The 23,803-nt window shown below is 39.2% G+C and overlaps 1 protein-coding gene across 8 annotated transcripts in view; it reads left to right on the top strand.

The window, feature by feature from the left end:
- The window catches only part of RBMS3 (RNA binding motif single stranded interacting protein 3), a 1,338,119-nt gene that overhangs the window by 542,208 nt on the left and 772,108 nt on the right, over positions 1-23,803 (top strand). The gene's annotated exons all lie outside the window — the stretch shown is intronic.

The raw sequence follows: 23,803 nt of genomic DNA, 5'->3' as shown, positions 1-23,803 counted from the left end.
AACCCAAGAAACTTAGAAAATTCAGGATAAGAAGGAACATTTGGGATGGTGCATTGGCACCTCCACTCTGCTGGGAGTATTCCATTTGTGAACCTGGGTGATGTGGGTGCAGGTGTATGTGTGTGTATACACACACACACACACACACACACACACACACAGTATTTCTTAAAAATTAAAACCTCTGTACTTGCCTCTTTCTAATACTCCAGTTATAAAGGATTACTGCCCTAAAGCTTAATAATCACATCTGAGGGGTTCAAATGCCACGGTATTTGGCAGTGATTCAATGCAGGGATTATGGAGCCAGTTCACCAACTCTGAATGGCCTGGGTGCCTGTATTCCATCTGCAGAGGCAAACACTCCACTGGATGGCAATTGCTAGAATCCTTTGAGCCCATACAGTACTACAAATAATGAAAGTTCTTAAAGGCATCTGCAGAAAAGGATGAAAAACAGAGATGGTACACGACTCAAGAAATCTACTCAAAACCACTCTTGTGAAACACTTTTTAACGTAATTGATGGTTCTCCTTGATTTTTAGTTTGCCTGCCTTCTAATATAGAGCTGAATTCACAGTCGTCATCTTCTTAAATCGAGATGATGAGTCCCTTTAAATCTCCCAAAAGGTGATGTTATCAAGGCCTAAGGGTATGATGGACTTCATGCGGTCACATACTTGGACATGTGGCTCATTTTGAAAGGTCGTAGATTGAAGGCTAATAATTGTCATTTGGGGATTTAAAAATTAAGATGCATAGGAATGTTTTATGAAGCAGTCTCTTCAGGATGTGAAGCGCACTGTCTTATTTAAACAAATACAACTTTGTGTTGGCCAAGCTTTTTTCCTAACAAACGTGCATAAGAATATAACCTTGGTCGGAAGGTGGGGGGGGCGCATAGTTAACGGCACATCCTGGGACCTGACATCGGCTTTGCTTTCACCCCCAGGTAGTGGGGGTTCCCTGTGGTTGTACTGCATTTGAGTAGCGCTCAACACTGTTACCAGAGGCAGTTAACATTTATGGCACAATTCATTTAGGGTTTTATGAGTCCTTCATATTCCCTTTATGATCCCAAACAGGAAATGTCAGTGCAGGGAATGAGTAACACTGTACACCACAATCACTTTATTTTCTCTTTCTGTTAATATTCACGAAAACTTCTGAGCCCGGGAGGTGACGTTTCCTCAACCTCTAACAATATGTACACCTTGGAGATCTTCAAGCAACATCTGAATAGAATTGCTTCCCACAGAGAATGATTTCTTCTTCAACCTACTTTGAGCGAATATAGTTTAGCGACAGAGACTTGATATAGGAGGGTACATAATGCCATTAATTTAAATATTGTGCTATTTAGCCAATATTTATTACATATTTATTGAGTACCTACTGCCTTTGCCAGCATAGTCAGCTATAATAAAATACTATAGACTGGTTTAAACAACAGAAATTTATTACAGCTCTGGAGGCTGGAAGTCTGATACCAGGGTGCCAGCATGGTGGGGTTCTAGTGGGGGCCCTTTTCCCAGCTTATAGCTGGGCAACTTCTGTGTGCTCACATGGCCTTTCCTCAGTGCCTGCTCAGGGAGGGAGAGAAGGAGAGTGGGTGGGCAGACATCTCTTTTCCTCCCCCCACTCCTTTTTTTCTTTTTAGAAAAAAATTTTTAAATATTTGTTTTGAGAGAGAGAGAGAGACAGAGAGAGTTAAGGTGTGTGCAAGTGGAGGAGGGGCAGAGAGAGAGAGAGAGAGAGAGAGAGAGAGAGAGAGAATCCCAAGCAGGCTCCATGCTGTCAGCACAGAGCCTGATGTGGGGCTTGATCCCACGAACCATGAGATCATGACCTGACCTGAAAGCAAGAGTCAGACGCTTACTGACTGAGCCACCCAAACACCTCTCTTCCTCTTGTTATAAGGACATGAATCCCATCATAAAGGTCCTACCCTCATGACTTAATTACCTAATTACTTCCCTAACTCCCCATCGCCAAATACCATCACTTTGGGGACGAGGGATTTAATGTAGGAATTTCTGAGGGGGCTCAGAAATTCATTTCTTAACACCTACTATGTGTCAGGCAGTTTTCCATGTCCTGTAGTATGTTTGCTGAGGTATTCCTATGGCTGGTTACTGTAACAAAGAAATGCCCAAATCTCAGTGGCTAAAGGACAGAGAAACTGTTTTCTTACTCATGTGAAGCTTTTCCAAGCTGATTAGAGTTCTAGTTTCATTATACCTCCCAACTTTGCAAGACGCTAGAGCCTTGGAGCCATCTCCAGGATCTTCTTCATCCAACCTGGAAGACAGGAGGAAAGAATAGAGAATGACAATTGGGAGGTCTTTGGGGTTCCAACCTCGAAGGGGCTCACATCACTGCCACCACATTCCATTAACTGGGACTCAGCCATGTGGTCGTGCTGTTGCAAGGAATGCTGGGAAATGTGGCCATGATTCTTGGAAAAGAGAAAACATGTTTGGTGAGCATGAAGCCAGCCTCTCCCAAGTGTGCTGCAGTACTAGACAAGACAGATGAAGTATCCATTCTGCTAGAGAATCATGGACAACGCTCATGAAAACAGACATATTAATAAAAATTAGAAGTAGTGATGGGTGCAGTAGAGAAAACTAAGGCAAATGGGATTCAAGGTGAATAGCAGAGGGAAGGGGGCTCTTCTAAGGAGCATGAGGAGAGAAAGAATCTTCTTTTGAGATGAAAGTCCATTGAGACCTGAATGAAGGAAAAGAGTCAGCTATGCAAAGATCTAGGAAACAAACAAAAAAAGATTTCCAGAAAGAGGGCAAAAGACCAGGGTCAGAACAGGTTTAGCATGTTCAGAGCTCAGGACAAAGGCGAGTGTGGCTCAAGCTTATGGACTGAGATTGGGAGTGGGATGGGTGAAGAGAGTGGAGAGAGGAGAGTACCTTAGGCGGGTCCTGGATGTCTTTCCTTATTTAATGTACAGAGGTTTCAGATAAGCATTTTGGATACGTAATCTCATCTATCCTTTCAACAAATCTGGGAAATGAATATAATTTTTTCCTTAAAAGAAATGAGGAAATGAACTCTCAAGGAGTTCAAGTAACTTTTACAGGATCCTGTAGCTTTTGAAAATCAGGGTCAGATTTACACCTGAGTCTGACTCCACAGGCATACTTTTAATCAAGTTCTTCGTTGATACTGAGAACTTATTTTCTACTGAATGCATGAAATGATGCAAAAAGATGTACTCTGCCACCTTCAAATTTCTGACAACTCGAAAACTTTGAGACTGTCCCAAAGCCAATGTGTATTTCATAAAGAAACATTCAAATATTTTCCACTTAAGTTTTCTAGAATAAATGTACTTTGCTCTTATACTAAGAATTTTAGTCACAGTTATTGTTGTCAATTACGAAATTATTGTGATGTAAGGAAACTTGTGAAAATTAATGCAGATCATTTCCTACGGAAATACTGCTCTCAAATACTCCACTCTGCTGAAATGTATAGCAACCATATTCCATATTTAACACATGGCATTATTCAGTACACCTATTGGTAACCATTGCCTTTTTGTTCTAACATCTAGACTTCTATTTTTAGAGTTTATATTTTTTCAATGTGCCCCTACCTTAAGTTTAGCCATTTTATTTGGATTTCAATCTGAAGCATAGATTAATAGTTGAAATTGCGGGGCGCCTGGGTGGCTCAGTTGCTTAAACCTCCGACTTCGGCTCAGGTCATGATCTTACGGTTTGTGGGTTCGAGCCCTGCATCAGGCTCTGTGCTGACAGCTCAGAGCCTGGAACCTGCTTTGGATTCTGTGTGTGTGTCTCTCTCTGCTCCTCCCTCGCTCGTGCTCTCTCTCTCTTTCTCAAAAACAAACAAACATTAAAAGAAAATAGGTGAAATCACTGTCACTCTGTGTTTCCCTGGAAACCTAGACCACTGGAAATCCTCAACCAATTAAGGATGAAAGATAGCATAGAATTCTGTTCTAACCCTATTGTTCACTTTTCTTTCAATGCCTCCCTTTTCCTTTCATTTTCTTTTTTACTCATGGCATCTTTTGTCTGTCTAAAGAGGACAGAAATAAGTTCATTCTCAAACCCTGGGGTATAAAAGTAATTCTACCTGAGGCATGTGGGGAAGAGTTGTCCACTGATTCATGTTCCATAAATGATGTGGGATTGCCAAAGAACAAGGAACCCTGCAGTGTGTTGCTGTGTGTGGAAAATTTCTACTGTGGAAACTTGGTAGAATTTTGAAATTGTCACATGACATGTACACCTCAGGATAGAAAGTCTCCCTTCTCTTCCTGTTTCTTTTACTCATGCGTGAAAAATTCAAAAGATTAGGAAAAAAGGTTTTGTTTAATTTCATTAAGGATAGGGAAAACTCTAATTATTTTCATGGGAGATTCAACAGATGTAAATACTCCATATGGCTGAAGGAAGTTGAGTAATATTTTAAGAAGAAAACTAAAGGCATTAAGACCACATAATCTCTGCTGATACCCCACTATCCTCTCTGTAGCATCCTCCTTTCTTACTTTCTCTTATAAGGATGACAGTGTACAATGAGCTGAGACTATAGTGTCAGAAGACCTAAATGTGTGTCTGTCCTTGCCATTTATTTGTTGGCTGCCTCTGGGCAAATCATTTATAAATGCTGACTCGGGGGGGGGGTGCCTGGATGGCTCAGTTGGTTCAATGTCCCACTTTGGCTTGGGTCAAGACCTCGTGGTTTGTGGGTTTGAGCCTCATGTTGGGCTCTGTGCTGACAGCTTAGAGACTGGGGCCTGCTTCAGATTCTTTGTCTCCCTCTCTCTTTGTCCCTCCCCCACTCATGCTCTGTCTCTCTCTCGATAATAAATGAACATTAAAAAAAATTAAAGAAGAGGTTAAAAAATGCTGTCTTGGTATTCTTGCATGCAAAGTATGATAACAGGTGAAGTCACTTAGTAAATATTCCCATTATATTAATGGGAAAACATTAATATTCTTAGAATCCAATCTTTATGATTCAACCTAGTATCCTGACTGTAAAGGTTCCCTCGTTCTCTTTGTGAATGTCATTTCTATTCTTTCTTTTTTTTTTTTTAAGTTTTTTTAACCTTTATTCATTTTTGAGAGAGAGAGACAGACAGACAGACAGACAGAGCATGAGTGGGGGGGCAGAGAGTGAGGGAGACACAGAATCCAAAGCAGGCTCCAGGCTCTGAGCAGTCAGCACAGAACCTGATGTGGAGTCTGAACTCATGGACCTTAAGACCATGACCTGAGCTGAAGTCAGACGCTTAACTGACTGAGCCACCCAGGTGCCCCTAATGTCCCTTCTGTTCTGAGTTCTCCATCACGCCTGGGCCATCCTAGCTTCTACGCTGTCTCTCATTTTGCTTCATTCAAAATTCTCCCTATAACTCTTCTACAATCAAGGGAGCACCTTAAAGTGTAGACCGAAATCAGAGATACATTCATTCATGCATTCTTGGATCATGCAGCTACTCCCATCCTTCCTCCTCCATCTCTGTCATTACTCTTCCATTCTCCCTGGGCCTGTTCATCCCCACTGTTGTTCCCTTCTTCCAGACAGTGCATTCTTAATTATATCACATTTTGATTCATTATAGCAAGAGCTGAGATCAGTTACTGATGTTTGTTACGATGAGGAGAAGGAAGTGGAGGTGGGAGCATCCCTTTGTTTTCCTCTTAGAGATTAAATTTAGTAAATTACCCAAAACCTTATTAAAATAAAAAGTTGAAGAAATGAATTTAAAAAGGAAAATACCCCCCCTCCCCCAAATCAGAGTGCTGTCTTACCAATATTCACATTATTAAGGATAAAAAGCCTCAACTTCAATGCTTTGTTCTTTTAACAACTAGTTCAATGTTTGTGAACAAAAAGGCAATTCTGTGTTTGGAGGATGCGGATGGGAAGCTTACTTTAAGCTACCTTGGACACATTAGATTTCCTCTGCTCTCCTAACAGCCTGTTGTCCATTACGACACCCCTCTGATGTGTCTCCCTCATTGCAGTATATACTGTATCGGCAGGAACCACGGGGCCAGTATGTTGAGCCCTGCATTCTCAGCAGCTACACAGAAGGTATTCAATATGTGGTTGCTACGCAGGAAGTTTTCAGTATATACCTGCTGCCTGAGTGTTGACTGAAAAATGAAAAGTTCCCTGGGATAGTTTGTCCAACTTTTCAAGGTGGGGAAACAAAGTTTGACATCTGCAGATCATAAACACTATGGGAGAGAATGTCAGATACTCAACAGAAGCTGACAGTGCATTCAGGAGTAGAATTTAGAAGTGATGTTATTTCAGAAATAAAACTTTATGAATCTTGCATATAGCCAAATGACAACCTGGCTTTTCATTTACACAATAGAAATGAATATTAAAGTATTCATAAAGACCAGTAGAGAAATAAAAAGTTACCCTGATGGCGTGAAGTTTTAAATGCAAAGAATGAATATATTTTATAGACTTATCTCAGCGTGTAACAGAGTTTGATGAATACAATGTAGACCATGGGTACAGAATTCATTTATGTAGAATCTTAGGACACAGCCCATTTAGAATTCTTGAAATACATTTAGCTCATGTTTAATAAAATCTCTAAAACTTTACAATTTTCCTTTGTGGCTCTGTCTTTCCATTTTTCTCTCAATTTGTACAAGACAGGCTACTTCTAGTGTTGGGTGTAACTTTGAGAGAAATTTTGTTGTTCATTAAATTGTTTAGAGAAATGTTTCAATTCTAGGAAGTACTTCCTTCCATAATCTTTTCAAATTAGAGAACCAGTTTCTGCCCTCACGAAGGCAATAAAACTCCCACTTAAGCTAACACTATAGATTAAAATATTGATTATAAAAATCCCTGTGAATGTGGAATCTTCAACTTAAATGCTTATTAATTATAAAGTCAGTCTCTTCATCTGCGACAAATTAGTTTGAATCATATTGCGATTGCTTTTCAGAAAATCCTCTCTTTTTTTTTTCCTCTATCACAAGTCTAGTATTTCAGAGAAATACAATGTGTGACTTAGTAAGGAAGCTCTCCTGGGATGTCCTGCTATATGATGGAGTTATAATGATGGCCTTTTATCACGTCTAGCCATAAACACCTTTGGTTGAGTTCAAGGCTGGCTTCATTCTGAATTCAAGTATAGAAATGGTTTTGTTATTTGAGTATTGCTCAGATACGCAAACCTATCTATTGGAACAAAATTTTATCGGTAACCTGAATAAAAACGACAATGATTACACCTTCCAGAATACCTTTTTCAATGTTTTGCCAATTTTCTTTAGCTAATCTGGTGTTAGACCTTTGAGAGTTCAAGGCAGAATCCGTTAATGTTCAAAAAGAACATAGATCTTGCTCAACTTATGATGAGGTTACATCTCAATTAACCCATCGTAAATTGAAAATATTTTAAGTCGAAAATGCGTTTAATGCATCTAACCTCCTGAACACCGCGGCTTAGCCCAGCCTACCTGAAACGTGCTCAAAACACTTATGTTAACCTATAGTTTGGCAAAATCATCTTACACAAAGCCTGTTTTATAATAAAGTGTTAAGTATTTCATGCATTTAATTAATAGAGCAGAAAGTGAAAACCAGAGGGTATGTGTACCGGAGGGTTGTAGGCATATCTGGTTGTTTATCCTCATGATCCTGTGGCTGACCGGGAACTGTGGCTGCACCACACAAGCATCAGAGGGGATCCATCGCACGGCTCCAGTCTGGGAAAGATACAAATTCTACTGAATGGCATCATGTTTGCACAACATAAAATAAAACACTTGTAAGTTGAACCATCATAAGACAGGGACCACCTGAAATGTGAAAGATTGCTAGAGAGAAAGGATTAACATGAAAAGATGTGAATAACTGAGCAACTCATTTTCTAATACTTCTTTTTGTTCCGGAATTTATCTGGAACATTATGTGATAGAGATAAGGAGGTTCCTGAACTTGGCTCTCTTTGAGGAGTTTCATTGATAGTGGGTTGATTGTATTTCTTTAAGATGAGAATCTTCAGTGTTTTTTGAAAATGCTAAAATGGTGTAGATGTCTACTTGCCCATGAAATTCACATGATTAAATATAACAAGGGTTTTTCCTCCACAGAGTAAATAACCTCCTTCCCATGTGTATATTGATATAAACTCTCAGTGCATTTGTTTTATGATTTAGCACAGATGGTTTCTCCCTTGTTTGAGGCTGAAAAATGGATTTCCTTTTGGCTTCCCTGGAGTTCTTTTTCTTTGATGGTTAGAGAGTAGGTGTTAGCTTTTCCTGAAAATCACGCGTAAAGAAAACTATTGCTATGCCTTTAATTTTTTTTATTTGTGTATATTTCAAAAAGAAATGCACCATAGTTGTATCTGTTGTTAACAGACATTAGAATTTATGTTCTCATGATAAGAACAATTCCCAAAGAGCCAAAGAAAGCCAGCAATTTTAAGAAAAATCACACGAAAACCTATTATATTAAAACAGGTGCTTGGCATTTATTGCACTGTTTATTTCACATATTTTGTTAGTGTCAGTATAAACTTCAAAAGCATATTATTTTATCTGTTTATCATGTTTAGATAGAGATAATAAAATTAAGCAGAATAAGTAGGCTGTAATCTGAAGATCTTTAGCAGTATGATGAAGATTTAAATAATTCTTTCTTTTTTTTTTCTAAGCTATTCATAATTGCTAAATATGTTTCTAGGTCAGTATCATTTAGTCGGGCATAAATAGTTGGTATTTTCGAAACTATTTAAAGTTGTTACTTCGTAATTAGTAAAACAATACCGTCAAGTACATAGCGATATGTTCTATAGCATCATAGATACCAAGATACAGGAGGTTGAAGTGGCTGATCCGAGATGATTCAGGATTTGGGGGAAGGGAATTAAGTAAATATTAGTTCATTGTGTGTGTGTGTGTGTGTGTGTGTGTGTGTGTGTGTGTGTGTGTGTGTGTGTATGGGCGGGGGGTGACAGGTGGGCAGCAATTCTGGGTTTTGAGGCATGCACTTGAGCAGATCTCCTCATTTTTATATTGTATATTTCCAAATGGGAGCATTCTCTCCTTGGGCACATTGTGTCTGAGGTGAACCTTATGATAATAGCAGGAGCACAGCTAACATTTCTTGAGTGCTAATTATGTTTGGCAGTGGACAAAACTCTTTCAACATTACTTCATTTAATTCTATTAATTACCTGTGAGACAGAGGCTGTGGTAATCATCCTATAGATGAGGAAACTTAGGTTTAAAGACTAGAAACCGACCCAGTGTCAGGAAGCTGATAGATATTACAAGCAAGATCAGATGTTATGCTTTTCATGAGAATAATTTGGCTGAACAGGAAAACCAGAGCAAATGCCATCATTAATCAGGATGTTGTAAAGCCCTGTTCTAGTTCTTCAAATTACACTTGGACAAATATAATTAGGCTTCAAAAGTAACTGATCAGATTAAAATCCTACATTATAATTTAATTGTTTTGAGTTTTGGTATTGTTGTAAGCACAGATTTGTTTTAAAAAAATATGGGGCCTCACAAATCAGCAAATTAGTGGTTCTGGTTTGGTAATCGTTTATCTACCAATGTGAGCTAAGCAAACAAAAAAATCTGACTTTTGTATATGGATTGTGGCCAATCTCTTTTCTTCCTGGTGCCGTTGGGTTTACAGATGTCCTCTTCCTAGGTCATGGGCTAATTTTCCTTCATGCTTCCGCACCTGTTCCTATTAATCCTTCCTACCCTACTCACCACCAGCTCCTATTCTTTCCTTTTTCATATGTTCATTGTCCCTAAAGAGCCTTGCACATCTTTAACGATTCCAAACACAACTGGTGAGTGATTGGGGCAGAGTCTATGGAGTCAGTAAGAATTTTAAAACTAACTTTAGAAATGCTGTATTTAAGTGGCAGTGGTGAGTGAGTTGTTATAAATGAAAAGCCCTCCTGCAGATTAAAAGTAAATCAATATATGCTAACTGATCAGATGTCTGTATTCTTCATGCAGCTTTGTCAACCGCCTTTGTCCTTTGTGTCTGCTGACATCTTCCATACATTTGCTGCTCACGTATCTAAGACTGTCTCCACCACCTTAAAATTTTGGCTTTGCCATACCTCTGCCCATTTTATTGAGCAAAACAGCTTTGCAAAGAAATGCCATCCATCAACAGAAACAAATGAAATTTTTCTGTGCCTACTACAGTGGGACTTGCTTTCCCCACAAGTTGCTCATAAGGCACACATACTGTCCTTTCCAAGTTGAGTTGAATTTTATTTGCATTTACTCTGCCACAAGTGAACTCTATTAGATTTTAAAATCAAAGGCCCCAAACGGACTCCCCGTGTAAGTATATTAAAAAATAAAATGCAATGCTTCAAAATGAGGATAGTGAAAAAATCAGGGTTAGTGTACTTGATAATTATTGAATTGACGGCCTCCATTGGTTTTATTTGGAGTTGGCAGGGACAGGGGCCCAAGAAGTCAGATTTCTTCATTCACAGAAGAGCTCACTGCCCTGGAATTTTGTTTTACCCTTCCTATTGTTTCCTTCCTTGTGAACATTCCCACTACCCGCATGTAAACTAATGGATTGATCTGCGTGTAATTACACATAATGGTTATAAAGTTGGAAATACAAGACGTTAACCAAACGCTAGTTGGTCAAAATATGCCGATTCCTTGAAAAGTCAGTGTTGCTGAGAGATTGTTGTTCTCATCATCTACCCATCCTTTAAATGTTTCCTACAAATTTCTCACCTTCCCCACTCCCAGATGACTAGTATATATTCCAGTATTTTTTTTAAAGCAAGATTTCCATTGTTCTTAAAATACTGCGTAAATAAAGAGAACCTGGAAAGCTCATGGAACTATAAGGTCATGATCTATGTAGGAGATGATATAGTATAGAAATTAAAGATTTCCCCCATTTGGGGTTCTAAGATACTTAAACTGTTCTTACTGATACATATAATAAAATACTGTTAACTACATAAATAGTAGATATTTTGAATAAAATCAACGCGCTTCTCACTAAACCACACCGGCCTTTTAAGAAGTGATTAGCCATTGACATTTTTGATTGACGGAATGTAGGCAAGCCATTACTATCATCGCAATAGGCACATGACGGGATACTTGCAGTTTTTCTGTCTTGCAGGTATCATCACTCATCACAGATGGCTGTATCTACCATCATTTCCTCTTTATTCATGAATAGAAAAGTGGCTAAAAGCCATTATTTTATTTCATTCGTTCAATAAAGACTTGCATTCTTTGTAAGATATTAGGTTATAGAAATAAATAAAACACAGTCCCCACCACTAGGAATTCACATTCTAATATTGGAGCAAAGTGTATTAAAAAAAAAGGGGGCGCCTGGGTGGCTCGGTTGGGCGTCCGACTTCGGCACAGGTCATGATCTCACAGTTCGTGGGTTAGAACCCCGCATTGAGCTCTGTGCTGACAGCTCAGAATCTGGAGCCTGCTTCGGATTCTGTGTCTCCCTCTCCCACTCGTGCTCTCTCTCTGTCTCTCTCTCTCTCGCTCGCTCTCTCAAAATTAAACATACATTAAAAACATCTTAAAAATAAAAACAGCAACACTCAGTACAATATCATAGCTGATAGAGAAGAAGTATGTCAGTGGTACAGTGGAAGCTCCGGGGAGAGTGTGGTCCATTTTCCTGGGATAAAGATGGTGGGAAGGCAATGTGCGTCTGCAGGCAAAGACCTACCTGAACTTGATTGCCCGTGTCCAAGCATTGTGAGAACCTGAAGGTTACCTTAGACTATTTGCTAACAAACTTCAAAGTTTTTTCATTCTTACAAGTAACTCCCTTCTTGCACAGATTGTTTCATCCCATGTCACGTTTTTATTTCACTCTGTATCACGTTTCATCCTATGTTTCTCCTCATAGGAGAATCTCAGCTCCATCATTAATTGTACTGTTTCTCTGACCTTGAGTAAGTTCACCGAGTATCTTGGGACTCTACAGGGGGGATAACAGATTTTGCAGTCTCCCACCAATTTCCTAGCTTGCACCATTCTTTTTTCCTACACCCCTGGCATCAAAGAAATGTCACTCCTAGCTCTCTGCAGAGTAATCAAATATTTTCTTTAAGTTTATTTATTTTGAGGAAGGGAGAGAGAGAGAGAGAGAGAGAGAGGGAGAGAGACAATGAATCCCAAGCAGGCTCCATGCTGTCAGTGCAGACCCCAATGTGGGGCTCGAGATCATGAGCTGAGCAGAAATCAAGAGTCAGATGCTTACCTGTCTGAGCCACCCAGGCTCCCCAATATATATATATATATTTTTAAAATCTGGCAGCAGCCTCCATTCATTCCTCCTCAACCAACTTGCGTAGCCCGACTGGGCTTTTAAGAAAATTTTCTTAGCAAAGGCTGTTCTCTGTCAAGCGGGAATCGTCATACCACATGCTAAGAGACTGGAATTTGTGAAACACAAGGAAAGCGTCGCTGAGATGATGAGAACTTGGCGGAAGGAATGATGACCTTGAGCCATTTCTAAATAAATAAGATTAGGTGCTGCTTATGGAGTGTCAGGCTCTGTTTTAAACATGTTAAGGATGGTAGCTCATCGCATTTAGCAGCAAATCTAGTGATGGCACTAGTACTGTTCAGATTTCACTGAAAGCGTGAAGAGGTTAAGTGTAGAGAGGTAAAGTCAGTTGACCGAAGTTCCACAGGCAAAAAACAGTGACTAGGACTCAAACCCACAGGGTCACTCAAACCTGTGCCCTTTTGTGTTTTTTTAACTTTATTTATTTTGCAAGAGAGTGTGTATTTGTCCATGCGTGGGCCCCAGAGGGGCAGAGAGACGGGCAGAGAAAATCCCAAGCAGGCTCCACATTCAGCACAGAGCCCTCTGTGGGGCTTGATCCCACGACCTTGGGATCATTAGCTGAGCCGAAATCAAGGGTCAGATGCTCAACGGACTGAGCCACCCAGGCGTCCCAAGCCTGTGCTCTTAAAGATTCTCCTGTAGAGGTGCCCGGGTGGATTAGTCAGTTAAGTGTCCGACCTAGGCTCAGGTCATGATCTCATGGAGTTCCAGCCCCGCGTTGGTCTCTGTGCTGACAGCTCGGAGCCTGGAGCCTGCTTCAGATTCTTTGTCTCCCTCTCTCTCTGCCCCTACCCTGCTCACACTCTGTCTCTCTTTCAAAAATAAATAAACAATAAAAAAAAAAAAAGATTCTACTGTATTATACAGAAGTGGGTAATGAACAATGTGTTGAGTCCACGGGGCATTCTAGGTATATGGGATACAAGTTTGAAAGTTGTAACAGACACCTAATATGATAGCAATTTAAGCAATTTATGAATCTATTCCATCACCTAAAATGTCAAAGGATAACTCAGAAGTTGGTGTGTCACATCCCACAGCCATTGGCTAGCACTTAGTCCCATGGCAGCATTTTCCTGCAAAAGAGAGGCTGAAAAGTCAAATTTTTATATTGATGGCCACGCATCCACAAAATTCCAATACATTGTGAAAAGAAAAGATAGGAGGGACAACCAGCAACCTGTGCTGGTGTATAAATCACCTCCTCGTAAATTTGAGAATTTATCCTCAAATTCTTTCAAAGTCCATTCCTTCTCTAAATTGTTTACGTTAGACTGGAGTTACGAGAGAACTTTGATAGTTGTCAGATACAGCAGGTGCATCCTTGTTAGGCCTCTGAAGAACATGCACATGTGGAATCACTGCGGTAAAATCTTTAATGATGTGTCGGCATCTTTTTTTCATTGAAAACAATATTACAAGAAAGCCGATGTACCCACAGCGCTCACATGTATCACCTCATTCTGTGACAACAACTAGCCTGCGATTTCGCTCAAGTCAGGGATAGAAGCACAGGATGGCATGTTTTCTGAGGGAAGTTAAAACATAGACCAGAGGGTTGACAACCTGATCATCCCGACAGGAAATCGTCGGCCTTTCAATACTGATGGGAAACTAGTAGTTCATCCCTTTCCATTGGCTTCTGATCCCAGAGTTATCGAGTAAATAGTCTGAAGACGTTAAAAAAAAAAAAGTCATCAAGGGTTCCATTTGGCACTGTAGGAGAGGTATTGCCTTGATAAAGCGTGTGTCACTAGTTGAATGCTGGATCCAGAGCTGTATTGATACTGTGTTCATTTACCAAGGTCAGATATATTGAGGAGCTGAACATATGGCAACAGTGAATCCCCTGATTGCTTCAGAAATGAATATAGGGTTCGTGGATGGTGCTAGATAAGAAAGCATCTTCTCATGTACTATATCCCAGACCTTATATCTAACCTCTTTTCCTCTTCATATCTTCCATTCTGGATAGGGGAGAAGAAAAATACATGAATGCATGCATACGTGTATACATACCTAAGAAACTAATAAAATTAAATATTAGAATAGATTTAGTAAATATTAAATATTTTAAATAAAATATTTTAAAAATCTCAACAAGTAGGTAATAAAGGCTTGATACGTCACATGGTGGTGGTGCATGCTAAGAAAAATATCGTAGGGTAAGGGTTACAGAGAAGTGACATGGGGATGTTCACAGTGAGTGCTCAGGAAAGGCCCTCGAGTGAGAGGACATTTCAGTAGAGACTACATTGAAATTGAAGAGTAGATCAAGTGGAGATCCCAGACGTGCAGTGGCTCTGCGCTGGGATGGTGCTCAGGTATTCTGGGAACATTGAGCATAGTCTGATGGTGGGAGAGGGGTAAGAGATGAGGTCTGCTATGTTTCTGGGGAACAGATCTGGTAGAGACCAACAAGCCAAGGTAAAGGCTTTGCGTTTCATTTGGGGTAAGGCTGTTGATGTCTGTAACTTCCTCTGTAACGTCTGTCTTTAAGAACTAAGCTGGATTGGAGCAGGCAGGGATCCTACAACAATCTATTTCCAGTTGCTTTCACTCTACCATGCCACAAACCAAACCCGACCTGTTATCCTCAAACTTTTCATAAGAACTTCCCTTGAAGCCTTAAATCTATATTGAGCAGCGGGAGGCAACGCAACAGGAGTAGGCACTCTCTAAATTACTTGGTCACACGACTTGTTTCTTCCTTCAGGGCCTGCTCCAGATCATAGTCAAGTGGACAGTATCTGTGGGAGCCCAATGGCAACTTAGGATTTCTTTCTCAGAAAGAGAATAGTTATCTGTAGAATAGGATAAACCTTTGCTGTGAAACCTTAGAGTAGAAGTCTACACTGTTATTGTTCTATTGAAGGTTACCAGCAGATCTATGAACACACAGACTGGCTATAAGCACTGTAAACCCCACTGGACTTGCCAGGACATAAGTCTCCAAAGGCAGAGCACCTTTCACTGCAGCAGAAGCTACCCTTGTCCTGTGCCCTACTCAAAATTAGAAACCTTAAAGTTATCCTTTAAATGGTATGGAGCAGCACCCTGAAATGAGATACGTTTTGCCTGGAAATTGCAGACACCAAAGTATTATGTTTCTTTCTTAATTCTAGGTAGTGCTAGTTGCTGCATTTTGTCTTCCACTTTGGAGGAAGTATCTCAGACCGTTGGAGTCCCAGAAAGCTCACAGACGTAGTGGTTCTCTCATTTCTGTGTTTTTGTTCCTATGCTCTGGCATTTATTCATGTGTCTTAGGAAGGCTTCTAAGCTTCTTGCTACTTTCTGTTCTCCAGGTCCAATCAGCATGTTGCCATCCGTGTAGTGGACCAGTGAGGTGACCTATAGACTTTTCAGACAAATGAGGTCTATCCCTATGGACTAGATTGTGAGAGAGGGAAACCGAGCTGGTATAGTTCTAATGCAAGACAGTGACAGCATTGTGTGGTCCCTGCCAGTTGAAAACTTAATAACCACTTAGGACAACAATAGTATTTAAAAGCATGAGGCAGGATAAGTTCACTGAGCATGTAAGTGTAGAAAGAGAGGAGAAGTTTAACAGGAAAAGAGGTCTGCTGAATGAACCTAGGGTCTCTCTAATGTTTAGAAATCAGAAAAATGAGGCTAAGACCAATCAGAATGACCAAGAAGAAATGTCCAAGGAGCTAGGATGAAAACCAGGAAAGACTGATAACCCAGAATTCAGGTGAAGAAAGTTACAAACAAAGGTATTCATAGATCTGTAAATTTTACTGAAAGTTTGGGGCAAATAAGGCTTGAAAATTGAACGTCATATTTAGTAACATGAGGGGTTTTTGGTGGCTTGAAAAGAGCTTTTTCAGTGGTGTGGGGAACAGGGGCCATAAAGCCTGATTGGAATGGATTCAAGGGACAATGGAAGAGGGAAAATGAAGAGGGCAAACATAGAAAGGTCTTTCAATGGTGTTATTGTAAAGATAATGAAAGAAATTAGTGTAAACCAGAGGTAGTTAATACAGCATGCTTGTGTGCTAAAGGAAATGATCTAAGAGAAATGGGGGAAAAATGTTTCAGGAAAGAGGGGAAACAATGACATGAATAAAGAGTGATGCAAGAATTAGACGAGGGTTCTATAGTTAGAACCCAAAGGCAATCTGCAGTCAGGACTTCTAAAAGGGAGGAAGGGGGTTAACAGTTTGGACTTAGTATATTTGGTTATTCTTCTAGAGCTGGGCTCAGAATGGTTCTCCTTTTCCTTAGCCTTACACACACACACACACACACACACACACACACACACCATGTAGACACAAATACATTAGCACTGAAGCATGGAAAACTTGAAGGCCAGGTGGAGATTCTCATAAATATTCATCAGAACATCATATTGGTGTTTCCTGGCATTCTGTCCTCAAATATCACTGTTATGTTTTATAACCAAATATTTTTATCATTAGATTTCAAATTATCTCAGGACCCAGAGGAGCCTCTGTGCAATTTTAAAATAACAATGTATATTTCATGATTTAGCAAGATAAATACAAAATCATTTAAAAACACAGATGCTCTGGGCGACTTGTAGGGACTGTGGCTGTAACATTATCAAGTTAGGAAGAAGAACATCTTGTGTTTGTATGTTACAGGGTCAAACATTTTTGACCTGGAATCATATATATGCTTTACCTATATTTTTGACATTAGGGTTGGGCAAACATTTTTGGAAAGGGACAGGTAGTAAAGATTTTAGGTTTGTGGCCAATATGGCCTCTGCCACAATGACTCCATTCTGCCTTTGCAATGCAGAAACAGCCATGGGTGTGTTCCAGTAAAACTTTATTTACAGAAACAGGTGGAAGGTAATATTTGACCTGCAGGCTCTGGTTTTCCCATCACTGTTTTACATAAATTTGGAAAATAAAAATCTATTTATGTGGCCGTGGTTCTCCAAGCCATTCCAGTATTCAACAGAAAAGAGCTGCCCAATATAGTGTCCTGACATGTTTTGGCCTGTCATGGTTAGCCCTCCAAAGAACCCTATGCAGCCTTGTGAATTGTTGGCTTTTTTTTGTGTATACCTAAGTTGCCTGGCTCATTAAAATATGATTAGGAAGAAGGCAGTTCTTTAAAAAAAAAAAAAATCTCATTATAAAGAAGAAGGAGGACTCCTCCCAAATTAACTAGGGGCTATGGCATTTAGCTGGAATAAAATGTCCCATACCATACAGATGCAGTATTTCCAAGGATTTTCATTTCTATTTTTTTTAAGTGGAAATAAATACGTTAACTCCTAAAATGCTTAGTTTGCTTGACCTGGTCAAAATTAAGTATTTTCATATTGTAAAAATTACATTCCTGTCAATCATACTGTTGCTGACATTCCTACTTTTGATAAATACATCTCAGTATTGTCTTGGCACTATTTTAAGGTCTAACCAATGAACAGCAATTCATCTTGACAGGAAGAACTTGACTATCTAGAATGTCTCCCTTGTCTATTTATAAATTACAATGTAAGAGAAATGTCCACTTGCAGTGGATGTTAACTGTTCTTTTTCTGCAGCATCCATTCCTTGCCCTTCCCGCACTTTGGACGACTACCCCATCATTACTTTTGCCTGTGTATTTCAGGTAGACTTGATCCCATTCCTTGTCGTCATAGTTGGCAGGACGCCCAGGTCAGGCTGACCAGAACTCGGCACAACGCAGAAGTAGGCGTAGAGCATAAACAGAACCAGGCAGTCTTGAGTGCAGGCGTTTTCAGGACTTTTCCTTGAGCCCCTGACAAAGGGGCATTTCTTTTTGCTCCGGGTGGCTCATAAAGTAGAATGTGATCCAAGAGCCTTTGGCAGACATCTTGCCTCTGTGAGAGTTGAACGTGTCGGAGAGGGAGATGCTTCAGAAGGAAGCAGAGCTGAAAGACAGAGACCATGATGATTTTGTTTCAACTCCCATTTAATGTCACAGTCATAAGAGCCAATGATCCCCTTTTGCCCAGCCAGTTTCAGTTACATGGTGTCTTCCTAGCAATTTGTTCACCACTATTTGGGCTGGTCATTGTGACAAGCACCTGCTATAATATCTTGATTTCACGCCACAGTAAATCTCTGAGGTGGGCTTTACAATTGCCATTTTACAAATGAAGAAGCCAAGGTGAAATAATATCACAGAGCCTCTGTTCCTCCATTTATGAAACAAGTCACCCAGCATTCAAAATGAGGTCTTTAGGCCATTAAAGCTCTTAACATCCACCCTCCCCTCTCTCCCAAGGGAAGATGGCATGGCAGGAGGGACAGACTCTTGTTTTTTCCTCCATCTTCTTCAGCCTGTGCCACTTACTGCTTTGCCTTGAAAACCAATCTATTCCCTGGCAGGAGAACATGCCAGAAACATAAGAATGTCAAAACTAAAAGCAAATGTAAGTAATGGAATTGAGTAACCTATAAATTATTATATCCTGTATCTGTATCTACTTTATAGTTGACCATATTAATGTGCCATTTTCTTTTTTTTTTTTTTTTAAATTTTTTTTTTCAACGTTTTTTATTTATTTTTGGGACAGAGAGAGACAGAGCATGAACGGGGGAGGGGCAGAGAGAGAGGGAGACACAGAATCGGAAACAGGCTCCAGGCTCCGGGCCATCAGCCCAGAGCCTGACGTGGGGCTCGAACTCACGGACCGCGAGATCGTGACCTGGCTGAAGTCGGACGTTTAACCGACTGCGCCACCCAGGCGCCCCAATGTGCCATTTTCTTATATGAAGAAGTGAATTCCTCCAGTCCCTGGTAAGACAGTATAGCCTGGTGGATAAAAACATATTTTTCAGGTTAAGTGTAAGTCAGGCTTCTTAGACTTAAATCGCAGATCTGTTATTTACTAGCTGTGTGACCTTGGCAAAATTATATGCCACTCTGTGTCTCAGTTTTTTCATTTGTTAAAAAAAAAAAAAGGTATATATATATATACATATATATATATGTATATATATATGTATATATATATATGTATATATATTATATATGCACGCATAATGTCTCGTAATTTTTGTGCAAATTAAATATGTTCACATATGCAGAATGCTTAGAACTGAATCTGAGAAAATACTCTCTCAGCCAGCGTTGGCTATTTTTATTATAATCACTGATAATTTTAGTAGAGTCTGCCACATTCTCTCAGAGGTTTTTGGTTTGGGGTTATTTTTGTAGTACTACAATTAGAATAGAGTTTAAGTTTTCTCATTCTTTAGCATATGTGGCCTTGTTAGGTTAGCATGAAGATCTTATCAAGCAAATGGGTCCAGATGCCTAGTATTCCTCCCTCTCTCCCTTCTTCCCTTCCTCTCTCCTTTCTTTCTTTCTCCCCCCACCCTTTAAAGAGGTTGATGGGGCTAGGGTTGGGTAGAATACTTGGATAAGCTGGATTTTTACTATAGTAATAAATATTCCTGAAACCTCAGTGGCTTAATGCAAAAAAAGATTTATTTATTGCTAGTACTACTTTTCTTAATTGGCAGTGAACAGTGTTCTAAATAATATCTCAGGGAATTAAGCTAATAGAAGGTCTCCCATTATAACATGTGGTATCAGTGTTCAGAGCAACAGGAGAGAGAGCTCTGATTATTTCCTTTTCTTTTCATATTTCTGTATTTTCCAAAACTAAACATTTTAGAAAAAGTTTTTAGTGAAAATCAAATAATCTTATTTTGAAAAGAAATAAGCCTCAATTATAGCAAACTGTGACTCAAACCAAACCAGGAGAATACAAAACAAAACAAAACAAAACAAAACAAAACCAGAAACCCTCACAACGCCTAAGGAAGAAAGGAACTTCTTTAACTCATGTTAATTTAGAAGCAAAATTATTTCTTCTCTACAATAACTGCAGTCCTTTTATTTCATAGTTGAGCACGGAAGTCAAGAAATTGAGTAGCAATTTTTAAAAATCATATAGTACAATAATATTGTAGCTAAAATGTTGAGTTTATTGATGATTTAAATAAACCTAGAGGTGATAAAATGTCCCTGATCACTAATAATATATAAATAGATGAAATAATGGTAGCATGTCTTACCAGTAAAATTAAAGTTTAGTAACACATAAATACTTGTGAACTGAAGAAATTTTTGAAAGTGTCATTTCCCTCATCAAAGGTGGTAAAATGATGCAAAATAATGAGATCTTTAATGCTGTTTCATTTTTAATAATGCTTGGTGGCCATTAAGAATTATTTTTAATTCAGCAATAATCCCTTCTCCCATTATTTTCACTAAGCACTTCCTGGCTTGTGGAAGAATATATTATCCTTACTTCCACTCAAATAACTGCCATTAATTTTACTGAGAGTTTTTGCTAAGAATGGAAAATGAATGGGAAAACAGCTGTGAAGAATGAACAAACTCTTGATCTTTTCCCCTTAAGAATATTAATTGTACATCTGAGCAGATAGTTTATTAATTTTATATCATTCTTAGAATGCCAAAGACGTAAGTCTTTGAATTTCTCCTTTCACTCTCTTTAACTATGACAGAAGCTTAACTATTGACTAATATTTGTGACTTCAAGTTTAGTTGTTAAGGGTATTTTTCTTTCTCCTTTAAAGTCCAATTTTTATTATAGTTATTCATGTTCTTAGCTAATCCAGTATTTCTAAAAAGAAAATGAGGGAAAATAGCAGGTGCCTGCTCTGTCCTTGCTTCCTGCCTCCACAGACCACTACTTGGAGATCTTCCTGTGGTTTCCTTGAATCTTTATCTCAACAGCTCTCAATAATATGACCATCTTTCTATTTCTTGATATTTTTGATTTTGGATATTATCCACCATTTTTCCACTATAGACATTGACGCTTCAACTCCGTTTCTCACACTCCCATTCATATCCACATCTTCTCTAATAGAGCAATATTTTAACATTTAGTTATATGAGTATTAAGTGTTCATATTATTATAGCACATCTGAGCAATTTTTTGTACTGAAATTGTACTTTCTTTTTTGTATGATTTTTTATGTATTCTGAAGTTAGTAAAGCTTCTGTTGCTGTTTGGGTAGGTCCCCTGTCCTGATTTGCCTAGTGGCTCTCTAGACCAATACAGAACCGGCTTCCTCTGATCTCCTTGCACACTAGTCTTTTGGATCCCCTTCCTCTCTCTTCTGCATTGGATCCATGGCCTTATGTCTCCAGTTTGGCTTTCTGTTTGTTCTCTCATTGTGGTGGTGTATATTTTCCAATCGTTTCCCATAAAGGACTATGGGGGACGTTAATGTGGCTTCATTTTTTGTTCACATTTGGTTGACAGTTTGGTTGGATATAGAATTCCAAGCTAGAAATCATTTTTCTTAGAATATTGAGTGCATTTCTCCATTGTTTCCTACCTTTGAGTGTTGATGTTCAGAAATCAGATGACATTGCATTCCCAATGCTGCATACACATCTGAAATTCTACGGTGATGTGGTTTGGTGTGGATGTTCTTCATCCATTTATCTAGGGACCCGGTAAGCTTTCTTCAATTGAGAAAATCATATTTTCATTCTGGGAAATTTCTTGAATATATTTTGATAAATTTCTAAGTAGAGCCTTGTGGGCCTTGATAAAGAATTTGATTTTATTTTGGTTGCAGGAGGAAGCAGTCGGAAAAGCCACAGGGAGTGATGTGATAGAGCAAGTTCATAAGTCAAACCCATCATATTAATAATGTTTTATGTAATATCTGAATATTAAAAGTTTTTTTCATAAATTCATCATAGTAAAACAGTACACCAAAAATTAAAATTCAATTTTTAAGTAATTATCACATTATCATGGTTCAAAATCAAGACAATATATGAAGGTATATTGTGATGCCATACTCCTATCTTTTTCTCCTGTTGCCCATTTTTTAACATCTAACATAAGGTGATCCTTTTTTGTTATTTGTGTGTGCCGTGTCTTTTATGCAAAGATAGGCAGATAAGAGTAAGTATTCTCGTTTTCCATCATTTTAATGCAAACTATGCATAAAATTTCACCTTACTTTTAAAAACTTGTCTTTAAAATCTTTATAGGTTAGAGAGTTTCTCCTTTTACACTACTGCCTGGTATTCCATTTTGTCTATATAGAATAATCTATTTGCCCAGCCCGCTGTTAATGGGCATCATATTTATTTGCAAATATTTGCTATGAATAAGGAATGATCTGATACGTATGCCCTTTTGAGGTGTGCAAGTATTCATAAAAGGTAACTGTCCAAGACTGAACTTGTTAGGTCAAAACGTTAATGTGTATGTAATTTGGATGGATGTAGGCTACTTTTTTAAAGTGTGGTCTAATTTATCAATTAAGACTTTGGGTTCTAGAATCAAACTGACATGGGTTCAAATCTCAGCTTCACCAGTGCTACCTGTGTAAAATGAGCAGTTCACCTACCTCACAGTGCCCTAGCTAGAGCTGTTTCTATTAATGGGGGTTAGAATCCAGTGTCAAGTGAATTAAGGACATGGATATTGAACATGAAGCCAACTGTTGTGGAAAGTTTGTCTATTAAATGAAAGAGAATATGAAGAGTTTGGGATAATGAATTAAGGGACTCTTTCAAAGTGGGAGAGACATGAACATATTTAAATTTTGATGGGCATGATCGGTTGAGAAAAATTTGGACCCACAGAAGAAAGGAAGCACACAAGTTCCTGGGGAGGAAGAGGAAGACAGGAATGGAAGAAATAACTGGGCTCCCTGAGCTTAAATGACAGGAAGGCCCCCTCTACAGTAACATGAGGGATTTTGCAGGTCAAAGAAAAAGGAAGCCGTACCATTTATAGTTTATTAGAAGGTAGCTGAGGGCTTTTCCCTCTTTCACTTTGACTTTTTTCACTAAAGTAGAAGGCCAAGTCATCTTCTCAGATTAAGGGGGAAAGGAAGAGTGAGACGGTTAGAAGTTGGATCTTTGAGAAGAATAGAAAAGATTGAAGTTGTGGCTGCAGATAATGGGAAAGTTGACTTGACCAAAGAAATGGACTATGATTGCCAGCCAGTGCTGTGCTTGCATTTGAGTTCGGTCATCATAAATTTATAGTGGAACCCAACTGTCTTTCTGTGGGACTTTGCCTGAGCTCAGCTACTCAGGTGTGTGTGTGTGTGTGTGTGTGTGTGTGTGTGTGTGTGTGTGTGTATACCACATGTAAATGTACATATGGAGGTTTTTTGCTTAGTTTTCTAGATGCAAGGGTGTGGCGTGGAGGGTAATGGCTTGCCATATGCATTAAAATTTTTTTTTTAATGTTTATTTTTGAAGGAGAGAGAGACAGAGTGTGAGTGGGGGAGGGACAGAGAGAGAGGGAGACACAGAATCCCAAGCAGGCTCCAGGCTCTGAGCGGTCGGCACAGAGTCCGACGTGGGGTTCAGACTCATGAACCGTGAGATCATGACCTGAGCTGAAGTCAGACACTTAACCGACTGAGGCA

The sequence above is a fragment of the Neofelis nebulosa genome, chromosome 5 (genome assembly GCF_028018385.1).
Source record: "Neofelis nebulosa isolate mNeoNeb1 chromosome 5, mNeoNeb1.pri, whole genome shotgun sequence".
NCBI classification, from domain to species: Eukaryota; Metazoa; Chordata; class Mammalia; order Carnivora; family Felidae; genus Neofelis; species Neofelis nebulosa.
This window is presented reverse-complemented; position numbering and strand designations above follow the sequence as displayed.